The following is a 15,405-nucleotide window of genomic DNA, read 5'->3' as shown; positions in this document are numbered from 1 at the left end:
TGCTGTGACGTAGAGGAAACCTGATGTGGTGGCTTGAAGGAAAATGGCCCCATAAATGCACTTGGTCCCCAGTTAATGAACTGTTTGGAAAGGAATTTGGAGGCATGGCCTTGTTGGAGGAGGTGTGTCAATGGGAGTGGGCTTGAGGTTTCAAAAGCCCATGCCAGACCCAGTCTCTCTCTCTCTCTCTGTCTGCTGCCTGTGGACCAGGTTGTAAAGCGCTCTGTCTGTGTCTCTGTGTCTCTGTGTCTGTCTGTCTGTCTCCTGCTGTCTACAGATCAGGATGTAAAGCTCTCAGCTACTCTCCCAGCTCCATACCCATCTGTTCCCTGCCATGATGATAATGGACTAATCCTCTGAAGCTGTAAGCCAGCCCCCAACTAAGAGTTGCCTGGGTCATGGTGTCTATTCACAGCAACAGAATCTTCATTCTGTTGGACATTGTGGTACGCCACACCAGACAGCCACAAGTGGGTGCAGTATGGTTCCATTCATCGATCCTTCTTGTTGCTCAGCCCAGAGCTGTCAGGTGCAGAAAGGGGAGGAGGGAAGAAGGAAAGGAGAGGAAGGGGAATGAGGGAGAGGGGGAGGGGGGGGAGAGAGTGCACACAGCAGAACGTGGTTGCTAGGAGCTGTGGGGGAGGGGGAATTGAGGAGTTAGTGTTTAATGGAGAGAGCTTCCATTTTGCAAAGTGAAAATGTTCTAGAGTTGACTGTGATTGATGGCTATGCAGCTGAGCAGGTGTGCTCAAGGGCCACTTAAACATGGGCAGGATGCTAAACTTTCTCCTGTGCATTTTCACACACACACACACACACACACACACACACACACACACACACACACCACACACACTTCCAGGGCTAAGTTCAGCTGATAAAACGCTTGCCTGCCTCTGTGGTACTTTGAGACTGTATCCTCTGAACCCCCTACCCACCCCCCCCCAACATTGCCTCTTGCTTTTTTGGGTTCCTTTCTTGGCTAAGGTGTGAGCAAGTACCCCTATCTCCCGTCTCCCCTCCACATTTTTGGTTCCAACCAATCCCCTTCTAAACTAGTTGTAAAGCCCTCCCCATCCGCCCCACCTTCTGGGCACACTGCTGCTTTGGGAAGTTCTGACTGGTCTTAGAGCCCTCTGTTAACAGAGTACATTTCCACTGTGGGTTTGGCCTCATCAAGAGGGAAACAGTCTCTCCCTTCTGGCTCCTGCTGGTCTCTGACTGTTGGTCAGTTTGTTTTGAGGCAGGGAGGAGAGTGGGCATAGCAGAGACGTCTGACACAAAGGCGCCCCTCTGTTCCCCTAGCACTGTTGGATGCTTGGTGGGTGGTTCTTGGCCACAGCCATTCCTCCTCCTTCCTCACTGCCAGCTGGACCTCTGTCCCCTCTTATCCAGCAGTGCCAGCAACTACCGTGAAAGGACAGTTCTTCACTGAGAGCCAAGTGGAGCCTTCACCCCACCCATTCTCAGAGAACCTTCTTAGTCTAGGGCATATCTGTAGTGCCAAGGGATTGTCTCTGTGATTTGGGGTGAATTTTAACGTGAATTGACATAGGAGACCAGTCACAGAGCCTGGCTTTCTTTGTGGCTTCTGTTCTCTACCTGAGATCTCTTCCTGGAAACCCAGGCCTTAGTGTTGGGCTAAGACCTACCGTGTCAGGTCCTCTACTCAGGAGCCCTGAGAAGCTTCTCTAATCTTCCCAGGCAATCACTGACAGAAGAAAGATTTGGCATCACTCCAGTCAGTTACTGGGACACAGAGACCCTGACTTATCAGCTTCTTTACTTTTTAAAACCAACTGGACTGCCCCACCCCCACCCCACCCCCCTCAGGACTCATTTCTGAGGGTGAGGATTTAGCCCAGCTTGCCTGACGTGCATGAAACCCTGAATTCAGTCTTCAGGTCCATGTAAACTGGCCTGATAGCATGTATCTCTAACCTCAGTAAGGGCGAGATGGAGCAAGTCAGTGAGAAGCTCAAAGTTATCCTTGGCTACACAGTGAGTGCAAGGCCAGCTAGGGATGGATGGGACCTTGAAAAAAAAAAAGAAAAGAAAGAAAGAAAAGGCCCAGTAGGGAATTTCTCTGCAATTCAGATTTTAAACCCTCTCAAAGACCCGCACAGCCTTTCTCCTCCGCATCCAATAGCAGCTGTGTAATTTTCTGGGACTTTCCCAAATGTTCCTACTGAGTCTCAAAGAGGGTTAGAAAGTTAAGGAGAGGCTTTTCCCAGACACACACCCCTGAGGTTGGCCCGGGTGTGGCCGGAGTTAAGTAGATTCTTGGCAGCACATGTGTGATGTTGGCGTGTGGGTCTCCCTGTACCTGGATTACAGTGATGTCACACACAGTCCTTCCTGTGTTTGTATGTTCAGAGGGGTCAGAGTACATCCCTGCCCTGTCCCTCATGCAAGTTTCATTCCCATCTCCTTGCAGGAGTGCTGGAATTGCGGAGAGAAGCAACTGCATCTGACTTTAAAAACAAAACAACAGACAAAAACCAACCAAACAAAACCATGTGAGTTCCAAGGATCAAACTCAGACTGTCAGGCTTGCAAGACAACTTGTCGGCCTCACCAGTAGCTGAGAGAATAGTTCACGAACTGGAGAGATGGCTCAGTGGTTAAGAGCACTGACTGCTCTTCGGGAGGTCCTGAGTTCAAATCCCACAGCCATCTTTAATGGGATCTGATGCCCTCTTCTGGTGTGTCTGAGGACAGCAACAGTGTACTTACATGTAATTTAAAAGAAGATATGAGAGAGTACAGTTCAGTATATTCATATTGTTCTGTAAATAATTGTGCTGTCTAGTTTTATGTCAACTTGATGCAAGCTAGAGTCCTTTAGGAAAAGGGGCTTTCAACTGAGAAAACACTTCCAATCGATTGGTCCATGGCCAATCATTTTCTTCATGGATTGATTGATTGATTAATTAATGGGTTGGTTGATTGATTGGGAAGACCTAGCTCACCATGGTGATGCCACCCACCTCTGTGTTCTACAGGAGAGCAGGCTGAGCAGTCACAAAGAGCAAGCCAGTAAGCAGCACTCCTCTATGACCCCTAGACCTGTCCCTGTCTCCAGTCTGGCACTGATGTCCCTGGATGATGGACTGCAAGCTGTGAGTTGAAATAAACCCTTACTTCTCCACATGGGTTTTGGCCACAGCATTTTAGCGCAGCAATAGATACTCTTAGATAGAGGTTCTGTAAATTCAGCATCTTGCTAAGCTGGAACTCAACAAGACAGCAAGTTCCCATCTGTCCTCTTCTTCCAATGGCTGGTGACCCACGTTCCACCTTCTGCTGGTTGCCTTTTGATACCTTTGTTAGAAGGGATCCGTTGTGTCGTCCTCTCTGGCTTCTTTCAGCGTTACGTCCTTGAGGTTACTCCATGTCACAGCCCATGAACCTGATCTCTCCTAGGCCCCAACAGTGACCTTGCAAGCTGGCTTTGAGTCAGTTTCCAGGTGAGAAAACTGAGAGTCAGGAGGTTAAACAATTGTGCAAGATTATGTAATGGGTTGAATGGTGCACAATCACATATATGGCTGAGTTCTCCCCCTAATTACCTAAATATTACCTTATTTGGACGTGGGTTCTTTGTGGATCTGATTATATTGTGGACATGAGGTCACCCTGTGTTTGGAATGGGTTCTAAAACGCAGTGACTGACTGACATCCCTTCCCCTAGCATCTGGGTAGGATAGCAGAACCCACACGAACCAAGCTGCTCTCTAGTTATTTTCCTACAGAGCATGGAGGTTCCCATTGGTATTGCTGTAACATGAACTTGCTCTGAGCCCCTTTGGCTTCTATATTTGACTTTCTATCTCTGACGGACTCGGGTTGAGAGGTCAGCATTGATCTATATTTGCCCTCTCCTCATTGTGCCACTGAACATCGTCTGTCTCCACTCTTAGTGGCAGCATAGCCATTGACCTCCAGAGGTCAAGTAGCATCTTTATTTGTCGAAATGAAGGGCTGTTTTCTTCCTTTTCTCTGGAAGCTGGCTGTGCTCTATAGCTTCCCCGACCCCTGCCTTCAAGAGCATCTTTGGATCTGTGCTGTGGTCCACTTGCCTTCAGGGTCACGTCTGCTTTTTCTCAGCCGCTACTCAGTACAGGCAAAGTCAGCTGTAGGCAATGGGGGCAGTACAGCTCCACGTTGCTGCCTGCAGGAGCCTGAGGAATTTCCTTAATCTAGATCCTTGGCCTTGACACAGAAAACTATTTCCGAATGAGCCAGTAATAAGCAGAGCTGGCTTATTAAAATAGAAAGAGTCGAGCCTGGGGGAAGAACTAGGCACACCTGAGGCCATGGGTGTTGACTGCTCAAAGGAGAGTTGCTTGTATGTGTCCTTGCAGTGGCTGTATATAGGATTTTGGAAGCTTCTGGAACTTCATTTGCATAACATATCTAAGGGACCCTCTCCCCTTTAATCTAGTCCTCCCTTCTGTTAGTTGAGATTGCAGGGGGGTGCCTGAACTGTCCTGGATGGGATTACAATGGTAAGGGATCATTAGGGCTGCTCAAGGAGTTCTGGCGAGGTTCCTGGACATGTGCAGATCTACAGCCGGGAAGGAAGAAAGGCCTTCCACAAGTGTTCATTGTGTTGCAGTTCTTGACTCTCATCTGGAAAGAGGCTTTACCGGCTACTTACCCTTCCCATGTCCAGAATTTTCCCTCTCTTTCTATTCAGACTCAACATCGACAGGCTATGAGCAAGCCAGGGCACTGCTGCCCTGCCCTTGGCAAACGCACACTGTCAGCAGGCTCTCATCTCCCAGGAGACATCTGGAGACACCTTCTCTTTCTGGTCCCACCTGGTCCCAATCTTCTTCCTCCCAGTGCAGGCTGGCCCAGCATGTGCCTTGCTGCTCCAATCTGCTCAGCTCCTGGGCATTGAGGATTCTCCCCTGGCAGTGACTAGTGCCCCTACACGATCCCTTCAGGATCTCTCATTTCCTCAAGCAGCCGTTGTCGTTTGAAATGCCCTCCCTTCTCCTCTGTGTTGATCAAGGGTCAGGCTCTGCGTGGGCCTGGAACAATTCAGGATTGGAGCTAATTTCATTTGATGTAGAAAAGAGAAAAACAAGCAAATGAAAAAAACCAAACCAACCAATCAACCAATCAAACGAACGACCAAGCAGAACCCTGCCCTCTTCGGAAGAGTTGCAGGTAGAAAGGCACGTGGAGCAACTCTCTTCTTGGCCCTCGGAACCCACTGATAACAATTCTGATTTTTAAATCTAAAAATCTGCAGATCTGAGAGAGAACGAGAGGACGGCAGTGGCCGTGGGCGTTACTCTCTCGCATGGCTATGGGAGTTGTGCTAGTTTCTAACTCTAACACAGAGCGAGTCTCTGAGACCAGGGACAGTGAACACAGCGTTGTTTTCAACCTGCTTTCTTTGGGTTTTAGCGGCATATGTCTAGGCAGATGCAGTACTTCTCTACGTGTGTCCTGAGGATATGGGTCGGCCTAGTTTCTTAGGTTGTTACTGTCTCTTAATAGCAGAGTGTCTTGAGACCAGAACTCTAAGACGTGTTTCAGGGCTGGTCAGGTGGCTCAGTGGGCGGAGACACTTGCCATCAAGTGGGAAGGCCTGAGCTTGATCCCTGGGCCCCAAGTGGTGGAAGAAGAGAGCCTCCTCTTACAGGTTGTTCTCTGTCATACACAAACAGTCATACATGTACACACACACACACACACACACACACGCACACACACACGCACATGCACACACACATGCACACACACATACGCACCCGTGCACACACACGTATGCATGCACACACTCGAGTGCATGCACGCATGCACGCATGGGCACACACACGCACACACACATGCACACACACACACACGCACACATGCACGCATGCGCACGCACACACGCACGCGCACGCACGTGCGCATGCACGCACGCACATATGCACATAATATGATTAGCAAAATTTAACTTTAAAAAAAGTTTAGTAGAAATGTCCAGGCAGGTGTGGTGGTGTTTCTAATATTTGGGAGGTGGGGACAGAGAAGGTTCAAAGCTCATCTTGAACCGCATAGGGAATTCAAGATCAGCCTGGCCCACATGAGACCCTGCCACAAAATAAATCAAACCCCAAGTCAAAACCAACCACCCAGCCAACCAACCAAATCAAAGCCAAACAACCACGACAAATCAAAACAGCATTGATAAGGCTCTTTATCGCAGAACTTTTTTGCATAACTGTGTCATCAAATCAGCAAACATAACCGAGGGCCTCTTGGTGAGTGTCACATGGGGGAGAACAGAGTGTCACGTGATGGGAACAGAAGCCTGGGAAAGAGCCTGGTCGGCAAGTAGCTGACTAACTGCGGCAGACAGGCTACAAGGGTCTACCCACTAATTACACCTTCACAGTGCTACAAAGGAGAAGGGTGGGGCCCAAGGGGAGTGTGTTTGCCATTACGCTATCACGTCTGGCGCAGCAGCAGTGGTTTTCTGGGGGAAATGATGTCCGCATTAAGACTTGAAGGAGAAGCTGTTTCTGAGAGCACAGGGGTGTGGAGCGCACACAGAAGCTCGGAACGGGAAAGTGGTCCAACCCCCTTCGCTGCACACCTCCCAGACTCCAGGGAGTATAGGGTCTACTCTTGGCTTAGGTGCAGACACAGATCCCCAGCAGGGGATTCTAGGGACCAGAGCTATGGTGATAACTGTCATTAATTATCAGAATGCCAGGCTCTCTTCAGCCTTGTCTTGGTTGTCAGTGCAATCCAGAGTAAAGAGCATAAGCCTGGAGAATCTTTCAAGCTGTGCTTACTTTATCCAGTTTTATCGGCAAGGGCTCGTGTATCCCAGGCTGACCTCGAACTCACGGTGTAGCCGAGAATGACCTTCAGCTGCTCCTCAACCCTTGAGAGATGGTATTACAGTCTCCATCATCCATGCGTGTATGCGTATATGTGTATGTATATAATGTATATATACGATGTATATGTATATGATATATGTATGTGTGTATGTATATGATGCATATGATATATGTGTAAATGTATGTGTATATGATGTATGTGTATATATATTTGAGTATATATATATTAAAATTATAATTTGGGTTGCTTTTCTATTTCTTAAGGTACAGAGAGGAGAGAAGCACATTAACCATCAGTGAGAACATTGTTAAGCAGGAAGGGAAATGAATAAAATAAAAAAAAAAGAATGCGCAAATATCATTCATTATGAGTAACTGCTAAGGTGATAAGTCAGCTCCCAGGAAGGTGATGTGGAAAAGTGCAGAAGGCTTGCCACCCCAAAGCTTCAGGAGACCACTGAGCCTTGGCTATGGCTTGAGTATGTTCTAGAAAGCCTCATGTGTTGCGTTGAATCCCTGTTGTAGCATATTAGGGTGAGGACTTAACTCCCGGGCAGCGTTCAGACTTGGAGTCTACAGATGTTGCTCATGATCAATCCTTGTTGGCATTTCATCTGGGCCAGATGTGCCTTACACACTATAGACAGGGTTGCTTGCCCCCTCCCCTCTCTCTTCTCTTATCTTACTCTTGCTCCCTTACCCCCTTACCACCACCCCTCCCATTCTATCTCTCTCTCCAAGTGTTCATGGCCAGCCTCTACTCCTCTTCTCTCTCTCTCTGTCTCTCTGTCTGTCTGTCTCTCTGTCTCTCTGTCTCTCTCTGTCTCTGTCTCTCTGTCTCTCTCTGTCTCTGTCTCTGTCTTTCTATCTCTCTCTCTCTGTCTCTACTCCCTCAACTCCCCTCCCCATGCTCTAAATAAGTAAACTCTATTCTATACTCCTCATATGGTTGGCCCCTCAGGGGGAAGGGATACTTCAAGATGGACCCTCAGAGGCACCCCTCCCCCCACACCATACCACGCCTCCACCAAACACACCCCTTCCTCTCATTTCTTTTATAAAACACAATGATAATGCCACCAAGGTGGATGGTATGTTTGGTAAGGTGGAGTGAGATGTGGTTGGACGGGGCGCCATAGCGGGCCTACGCTGAGGTATCCCCTGCCTCTGGTATCAATCATATGATAGGTCTAATATAAAATGAAGTTTATTTGGGGCATGGGAAAGGGGTCTGGGGAAGGGAGTAGAGGCAGAGAAAGGAAGGGAACAGAGGACAGAAAGAGGGGAGAAGAGGAGAGAAAGAGAGAGAAGGGAAGAGGTTGTCTGGGAACTCATGGGGAGAGGAAGACGTGTGTGTGTGTGTGTGTGTGTGTGTGTGTGTGACTGTGTGTGTGTGACTGTGAGTGTGTGTGTATGAGTGTGTATGTCTGTACACACACACACACACACACACACACACACACACACCATTCCTTTCATATATGAGTACCCACTCTTTTTTATCTAATGTTCTTGTCCATGTTGGAACACTGTCGGTTCTATTGTTGTGAAGAGACACCATGACCACGGCAGCTAAAAGAAAGCATTTAACTGGGGTCTTGCTTATAGTTTCAGAGGCTTAGTCCAGTATCGTCATGGTGGGCAGCATGGAGACAGGTGTGGTACTGGAGAAGTAGCTGGGAGCTACATTCTGTTCTATAGGCAGAGGTAGAGAGAGAGGGAGGGGGAGAGGGAGAGGGATAGAGAGATGGGGGAGGGAGAGGGAGAGGGATAGAGAGATGGGGGGAGGGAAAGGGAGAGGGATAGAGAGAGAGAGAGAGGGAGAAAGAGGGGGAGGGGAGGAAGGGGGAGGGGTAGAGGAAGAAGAAGAGAGAGAGAGAGAAAGAGAGAGAGGGGGAGGAGGGAGAAGGAAGGGGGAGGAGAGGGGGGAGGGGGAGAGGAAGAAGAGAGAGAGAGAGAAAGAGAGAGAGATTGAGACTCTGGGCCTGGTATGGGTTTTTGAAACCTCAAAGCCTGCCTCAGTGGCACACTTCTTCCAACAAGGCCACACCTCCTACTCCTTTTCAAATAGTGCCACTCCCCAGTGACTAAGAATTCAAGTATATGTAGCTATGGGAGCCGTCCCTCATTCAAACTAGGGAAAAGGGGACAATCAGATGCAGCTTCAGCCTTGAAGCCAAATCATAAACTGAAATAAACTACTTAAAAAAAAAAAGTCAACCTAACTTGCCCAGCATGATGGCACAAACCCTCAATCCCAGCAGGAGGCAGAGGCAGGAGGATCTCTGTGAGTTCAAGGCCAGCCAAGGTTCTATAGCTATGTAATGGCCCCAAACAGTTACCTCCCCTCAGATATTTTCCTACAGTGACAGAAAACAAAACAAAACAAAACAAAACAAAACAAAACAAAACAAAACAAAACTAACACAGTGAATATGCTCGGCCCAGGTATGGCACTATTAAAAGGTGTGGCCTTGTTGTGTCACTGTGGGTGTGGGATATAAGACCCTCATTCTGGTTGCCTGGAAGGGAGTATTCTGCTAGCAGCCTTCAGATGAAGATGTAGAACTCTCAGCTCTGCCTGCACCAAGCCTGCCTGGATGCTGCCCTGCTCCCACCTTGATACTCTAGACTGAAGCTCTGAACCTGTGAGCCAGTCTCAATTAAATGTTGTCCTTATAAGAGTTGCCTTGGTCATGGTGTCTGCTCACAGCAACAAAACCCTAAGATAAGTAGATATGGCCCCCATAGATTCAGGTGTTTGAATGCTTGGCTCATAGGGAGTGGCACTATTAGGAGGTGTGGCCTTATTGGGTTAGGTGTGACCTTGTTGGAGGAAGTGTGTTGCTGTGGGGGTGGGGTAGTCTTCTTGGAGAAAGTATATCTCTGTGGGGGTGAGCTTTGAAGTCATAAATGTTCAAGCTACACTCAGCGTGAAACTTTTCCAGTCTCCTCCTGGCTGCCTTCGGATCAAGATGTAGAACTGCCCTCCAACACCATGTCTGCCTGGATCCTGCCATGCTTCGCACTGTAATGACAATGGACTGGACCTCTGAAACTGTAAGCCAGCCCCAACTAAATGTTGTCCTTTATAAGACTTGCTTTGGTCATGGTGTCTGTTCACAGCACTGAAACCCTGACTAAGACACTAGGTATGAAACCCTGTACTCACTGGGGCTTCGTGTCAACCCACAACTGCTGACAGCTTATGGGAGGGGCTCAGTAAAGAAATCACAGAAATGGCTGGTCCGTGATTAGATGGGGAGTTTTTTTATTGTGTGTAAGAAAGAGAAGACATCCAGAGGCTAGAGTAGAGAGAAGGTGAGTCGGACTGGAGATGGTCAACACTAGGGACGTGGGGGATGCAGGGTTATAAGGAGAGCGATATCTGGGGGAAGGCCTGGGAGTTTAGAGTAGGAGAAGAGGTTAGAAGGGCCAGGAAGCTAGTGTGGGACTTTGAAATATATAACAGACACTTGTGAATGGGGACTGTGGGAGCCTGGGGGCCAGTGTGGGCTTTGATATGCAACCCCAGGTATATGTCAATGGTGAGGCTTTGTCTCTCTGCCAGAGGCAGAGGGAAATGATTCCTTTGGGAGGAACCTGTTTCACAAGTTCCTCAGACATGCTGGCTTTTTATCTAACTGCCAGAAATCCTTCTGTAGTCCCCCTTGAGCTAAGCCAAGGCTGTTATTTCTGGACATACGCACTTCCTGAACCCTAACGACAGTCATTATTGGTTAAGAATTATGGAGGGAAGAGAATACTGCACCCCACAGTTTCATCACCCCCTTTTCCCTCCCTCCCTCCCTCCTTCCCTCTCTTCCTCCTCTTTCCTTTCTTTCTTTTTGAGAGGGTCTGACTGTATGTAACACTGGCCATCTTAGCAACTCATCATGTAGACCAGGTTGACCTCGAACTCACAAAGATCTACTTGCCTCTGCCTCCCGAGTGCTGGGATTAGAGGTGTGAGTCACGACTCTTATTTCAGGGCAGTGGCACATATGAGGGTTCTCACAGTCACTACGGAGGCCAGAGAGCTATCGGGAATCAGTTGGCATTGCTTCCTCTCATCCTATCCCTGTCCTGGTAAAGCAAAGAACCAGAGGTGGGCTGGAGAGATGGCTCAGTGGTTAAGAGCACTGACTGCTCTTCCAGAGGTCCTGAGTTCAATTCCCAGCAACCACACGGTGGCTCACAACCATCTGTAATGGGATCAGGTGCCCTCTTCTGGTGTGCATGAAAACAGCTACTGTGTGCTCACGTAAAATAAAATAAATAAATAAATCTTAATAAAAAATAGAATAGAACTGGAGAGTGGTAACATGGAATAGCCTTGCAGCTCAGGGATTCATATGAATGCTCACTGAAGCATTAATTGTTTAAAGTAACAATGTGTCAACAAATAGGTCTAGTTTTTAAACTTCTGTCATAGAGAAAAGGTGCCCTGTGGCATTAGCTAATAAGTTACAATGGATGACAAGGGAAACTATGGAGTCCTAGGATCCAGGTTTCTCCTTCTTCCTTTTTGGATATTCAATGTCTTTCCCACTTTTTCAGGCCCTTGGGCCAGTTCCTTTTGTCTCACTTCTCCTTCTCTGCCACAGAAAACAAGCTTGTATCACCTTTATTAGTTTTGTTGTTGTTCTTCTCAGCTCATTATACCTGAGGGGTTTAGCACAGTGATGCACACTGTAATCCCAGGCACTTAAGAGGCAAGTTCAAAGCCAGCTTGGTTTTACAAAAACCCTCCCCTTGCCAGCAAGATGCCAGGATGTGGATCTTGCTTCTAAAAGCTCCTTTGCCCCACTACTCCGTGCTGCTACACTTACTTCCCAAGTACGCGAGTATAATCCCAGCAGGCTGGAATACTTTCGATTGGCTATAGGCGGTGTCTGAGTGGTCATGTGGTATCCCTGTAACATTTTACAGGCTCCGCTGAGGCCACTGGAGACTGGACCTGACACTTAGGAAGCTGCAGACCCTGGACATGAGGGCAGAGTGTGTGGTTAGAGAGGACTGCTAGGGAGCACACACTGGAGGCATCCAGGACTCAACCAGAGGGGGTTCCCTTGCTGCTAAGCGCTCCGGAGGCACCCAACTCCCCCTGACCTCCCCTACCCCCTTCAAAGATAAATAAAGATCGATCTGATCTAACCATCTCTGGAAGTAAGATGGTCTGTAGGCGGGGCTATCTGGTTAGGAGAGGAGAGGAGAGGTTGGAATTGAACATAGATCTACTCTAGGCGTCACCAGACTCTTCTGGTTTGTTCAGGTGTACGAATGTGTGGTATCCTTGCCTGTTTGTCTTTACTATGTATTTTTCTGTGTGAGTGTATGTCTGTGTCTCTTTCTCTGTGTCGGTCCTGTTGGCTGGAAAGATAGATCTAGAAAGATATGGGAAGTAGTTCCACTGGTTGGTGCTATAATTTGTGTTTATAAAAAATAAAAGAGATGGGGGGATATGTTCTATGGAGGTGTGGTGAAGAATGGGGGAAGCAGATGTCTCTGCAGGCCCATGAGGCATCCCATCCCCCTGAGGGACCAGTCACACTTCCTAGCCAATATACATATATATATATATATGTATATTGTATGTATAATATATATGTATATATATTACATATATATATGTCTCTTGAGTCGTGTGGGATTCTATGCTAGTGAGAGCAGACGGGGCTAAGACTCTGGGCCCTTAAATCACCCCGGGACGGACAAGTGGGAAGTTGTAATTCCACCGCCATCAGTCCTCCTCGGGACTTGATCCTGTGGGCCTACCCACAAATGGAACACAAATGTTGCTCTAAGACCGTGTTTCAGAGAAACCGAGCCCTTTCATGTCTAGCTTTCTCTTAGGACCGCTTCATCTAGAGGCCATGTGCACACGAACCTACACAGCTCTGGGGAATTAACCTTCCTGGTCTACCCTACTTCCCTGCCTTTGTCTCCCTAGCTGACTTGTGATGATGTGATATGTCAGATTATAGGGTTGGAGGGCCAGCTCAGCCACTTCAAGGCTGGCTAGCCTTGAGCAGTCTACGTGGTCTTTCTGAGCAAATCAGTCACCTGGTCTAGTTAGCCAGTTTGCTCCCAGGATACTCTGTCTCCAGTGACTGATTTGCTCTGGATTCAAATGAGAAAGAGAGCAAGAGAGAGAGAGAGAGAGAGAGAGAGAGAGAGAGAGAGAGAGAGAGAGAGAGAGAGAGCAGAGAGAGAGAGAGAGAGAGAGAGAGAGAGAGAGACCTTGCCTTAATATATAAGGTAGAGAGTAATTGAGGACAGCACCAGACATCAACCTTTAGCTTCTACATCCACACACTACACACACGCACGCACGCGCGCACACACACACACACAGATATACATAACATAAACATACACTCACACACACGTGTGTGTGCACATACATATGAAAAAAGGTTTAATTATTTTTAAAGAGAAGAAAAGGAGATTCTGTGTTTAAAGCTCCCAGGAGCTGTCTGTCGTAAAGCTGAAGGAATAGCCTTGCCTTTGAACTCAGCCCCTTGATGCTGGCCAGGGAGACCCGCTGGGCCTATTGTAAAGCCTGGGTTAGAGTCCCTTTAATGATTTCCTGCTTCAAAGATCCAAACCGCTCTGCCTGAGAACTCGGAAAATAGTTGTATTGCCAATCAGTTGACCCCTCTCCAGATGTAATGGTCATGGGCCCAGCTGGAGCCAGACTGCGTGGCCCTGGTCACACCAGCCGTAGCCGCCCACTGTGCTGCTTTCAGAGTTGTCTAGCTACACTCTGCCTCGGTTCCCTCCTCCTCCTCTCCCCGCCTACTCGCATGACCCTTTCCACAGCCGTTGGGTCACTCTATTCGATTATTGTATTCCTCCGTTATTTGTTCTCTCCAGTTCCAGTTTTTCCCTCCCCACACTGCCTATTCTTGCTCTTTTAGCCCACGTTCACCCATTCCAGACACATGTGAGTGCAGATGGTGCCCAGTTTGCACCGGTTTATCTTCTCAGTTTTCAACCTTGTGAGATGCGTTCCCTCATACAAAGGTTTGGGGTTTATTTTCAGTATAGCAACCAATCTGTTGCTTGAGATAGCCAGGCACTGCGGCACACACTTTTAATCCCCGCGTGTGGGAAGCAGAGGGGTGTGGGTTTCTGTGAGTTCAAGGCCTGAGTGGTTTATATAGTGAGACTCCTTTTAGAAGGAGAAGAAGAAGGAGGGGAGGAGGGGGAGGAGAGGAGGAGGAGGGGGAGGAGGGGAGGAGGAGGGGGAGGAGGGGAGGAGGAGGGGGAGGAGGAAGAAGAGGAGGAAGAGGAGGAGGGGGAGGAGAGGAGGAGGGGGAGGAGGAGGGGGAGGAGGAGGAAAAAGGGGAGGAGGAGGAAGAGGAGGAGGAGGAAGAGGAGGAAGAGGAAGAGGAGGAAGAGGAAGAGGAAGAGGAAGAGGAGGAGGAAGAAGAGGAGGAGGAGGAAGAGGAGGAAGAGGAGGAGGGGGAGGGGAGGAGGGGAGGAGGAGGGGAGGAGGAGAGGAGGAGGAGGAGGAGAGGAGGAGGAGGGGGAGGAGGGGAGGAGGAGGGGGAGGAGGGGAGGAGGAGGGGGAGGAGGGGAGGAGGAGGGGGAGGAGGGGAGGAGGAGGAAGAGGAGGAAGAGGAGAAAGAGGAGGAGGAAGGGGAAGAGGAGGAGGAAGAGGAGGAAGAGGAGGAGGAAGGGGAAGAGGAGGAGGAAGAGGAGGAAGAGGAGGAGGAGGGGGAGGGGAGGAGGGGAGGAGGAGGGGGAGGGGGAGAGGAGGAGGAGGGGGAGGAGGGGAGGAAGAGGGGGAGGAGGGGAAGGAGGAGGAAGAGGAAGAGGAGAAAGAGGAGGAGGAAGAGGAAGAGGAGGAGGAAGAGGAGGAAGAGGAGGAAGAGGAGGAGGGGGAGGGGAGGAGGGGAGGAGGAGGGGGAGGGGGAGAGGAGGAGGAGGGGGAGGAGGGGAGGAAGAGGGGGAGGAGGGGAAGGAGGAGGAAGAGGAAGAGGAGAAAGAGGAGGAGGAAGAGGAAGAGGAGGAGGAGAGGAGGAGGGGGAGGAGGGGGGAGGAGGGGAAGGAGGAGGAAGAGGAAGAGGAGAAAGAGGAGGAGGAAGGGGAAGAGGAGGAGGAAGGGGAGGAGGAGGAGGAAGAGGAGGAAGAAGAGGAGGAGGAAGAGGAGGAAGAGGAGGAGGGGGAGGGGAGGAGGAGGGGGAGGAGGGGGAGGAGGAGGAAGAAGAAGAAGGGGAGGGAGGGAGGAGGAGGGGGAGAAGAAGGAGGACGAGGAGGAAGAAGAGGAGGAAGAGGAGGAAGAGGAAGAGGAGGAGGAGAGGAGGAGGGGGGAGGAGGGGGGAGGAGGGGAAGGAGGATGGGGGAGGAGGAGGAAGAGGAAGAGGAGGAGGAGGAAGAGGAGGAGGGGGAGGGGAGGAGGGGAGGAGGAGGGGGAGGAGGAGAGGAGGAGGGGGAGGAGGGGAGGAAGAGGGGGAGGAGGAGGAGGAAGAAGAAGAGGAGGAGGAAGAGGAACAGGAGAAAGAGGAGGAGGAAGGGGAGGAGGAGGAGGAAGAAGAAG

The 15,405-nt window shown here is 49.5% G+C and overlaps 1 long non-coding RNA gene across 1 annotated transcript; it reads left to right on the top strand.

Moving 5' to 3' along the window:
• Positions 1 to 618: 618 nt before the first annotated feature.
• Positions 619 to 11,809, top strand: LOC134482606 (uncharacterized). The gene is made up of 3 exons (XR_010058988.1): positions 619 to 2,519; positions 3,006 to 3,122; positions 9,806 to 11,809. It is a non-coding gene; the product is annotated as an uncharacterized LOC134482606 (long non-coding RNA).
• Positions 11,810 to 15,405: the final 3,596 nt, after the last annotated feature.

Source organism: Rattus norvegicus, chromosome 17 (assembly GCF_036323735.1).
Source record: "Rattus norvegicus strain BN/NHsdMcwi chromosome 17, GRCr8, whole genome shotgun sequence".
In the NCBI taxonomy this organism is placed as follows: domain Eukaryota; kingdom Metazoa; phylum Chordata; class Mammalia; order Rodentia; family Muridae; genus Rattus; species Rattus norvegicus.
Note: the sequence above shows the minus strand (reverse complement) of the source record. Positions and strands in the feature narration are given on the sequence as shown.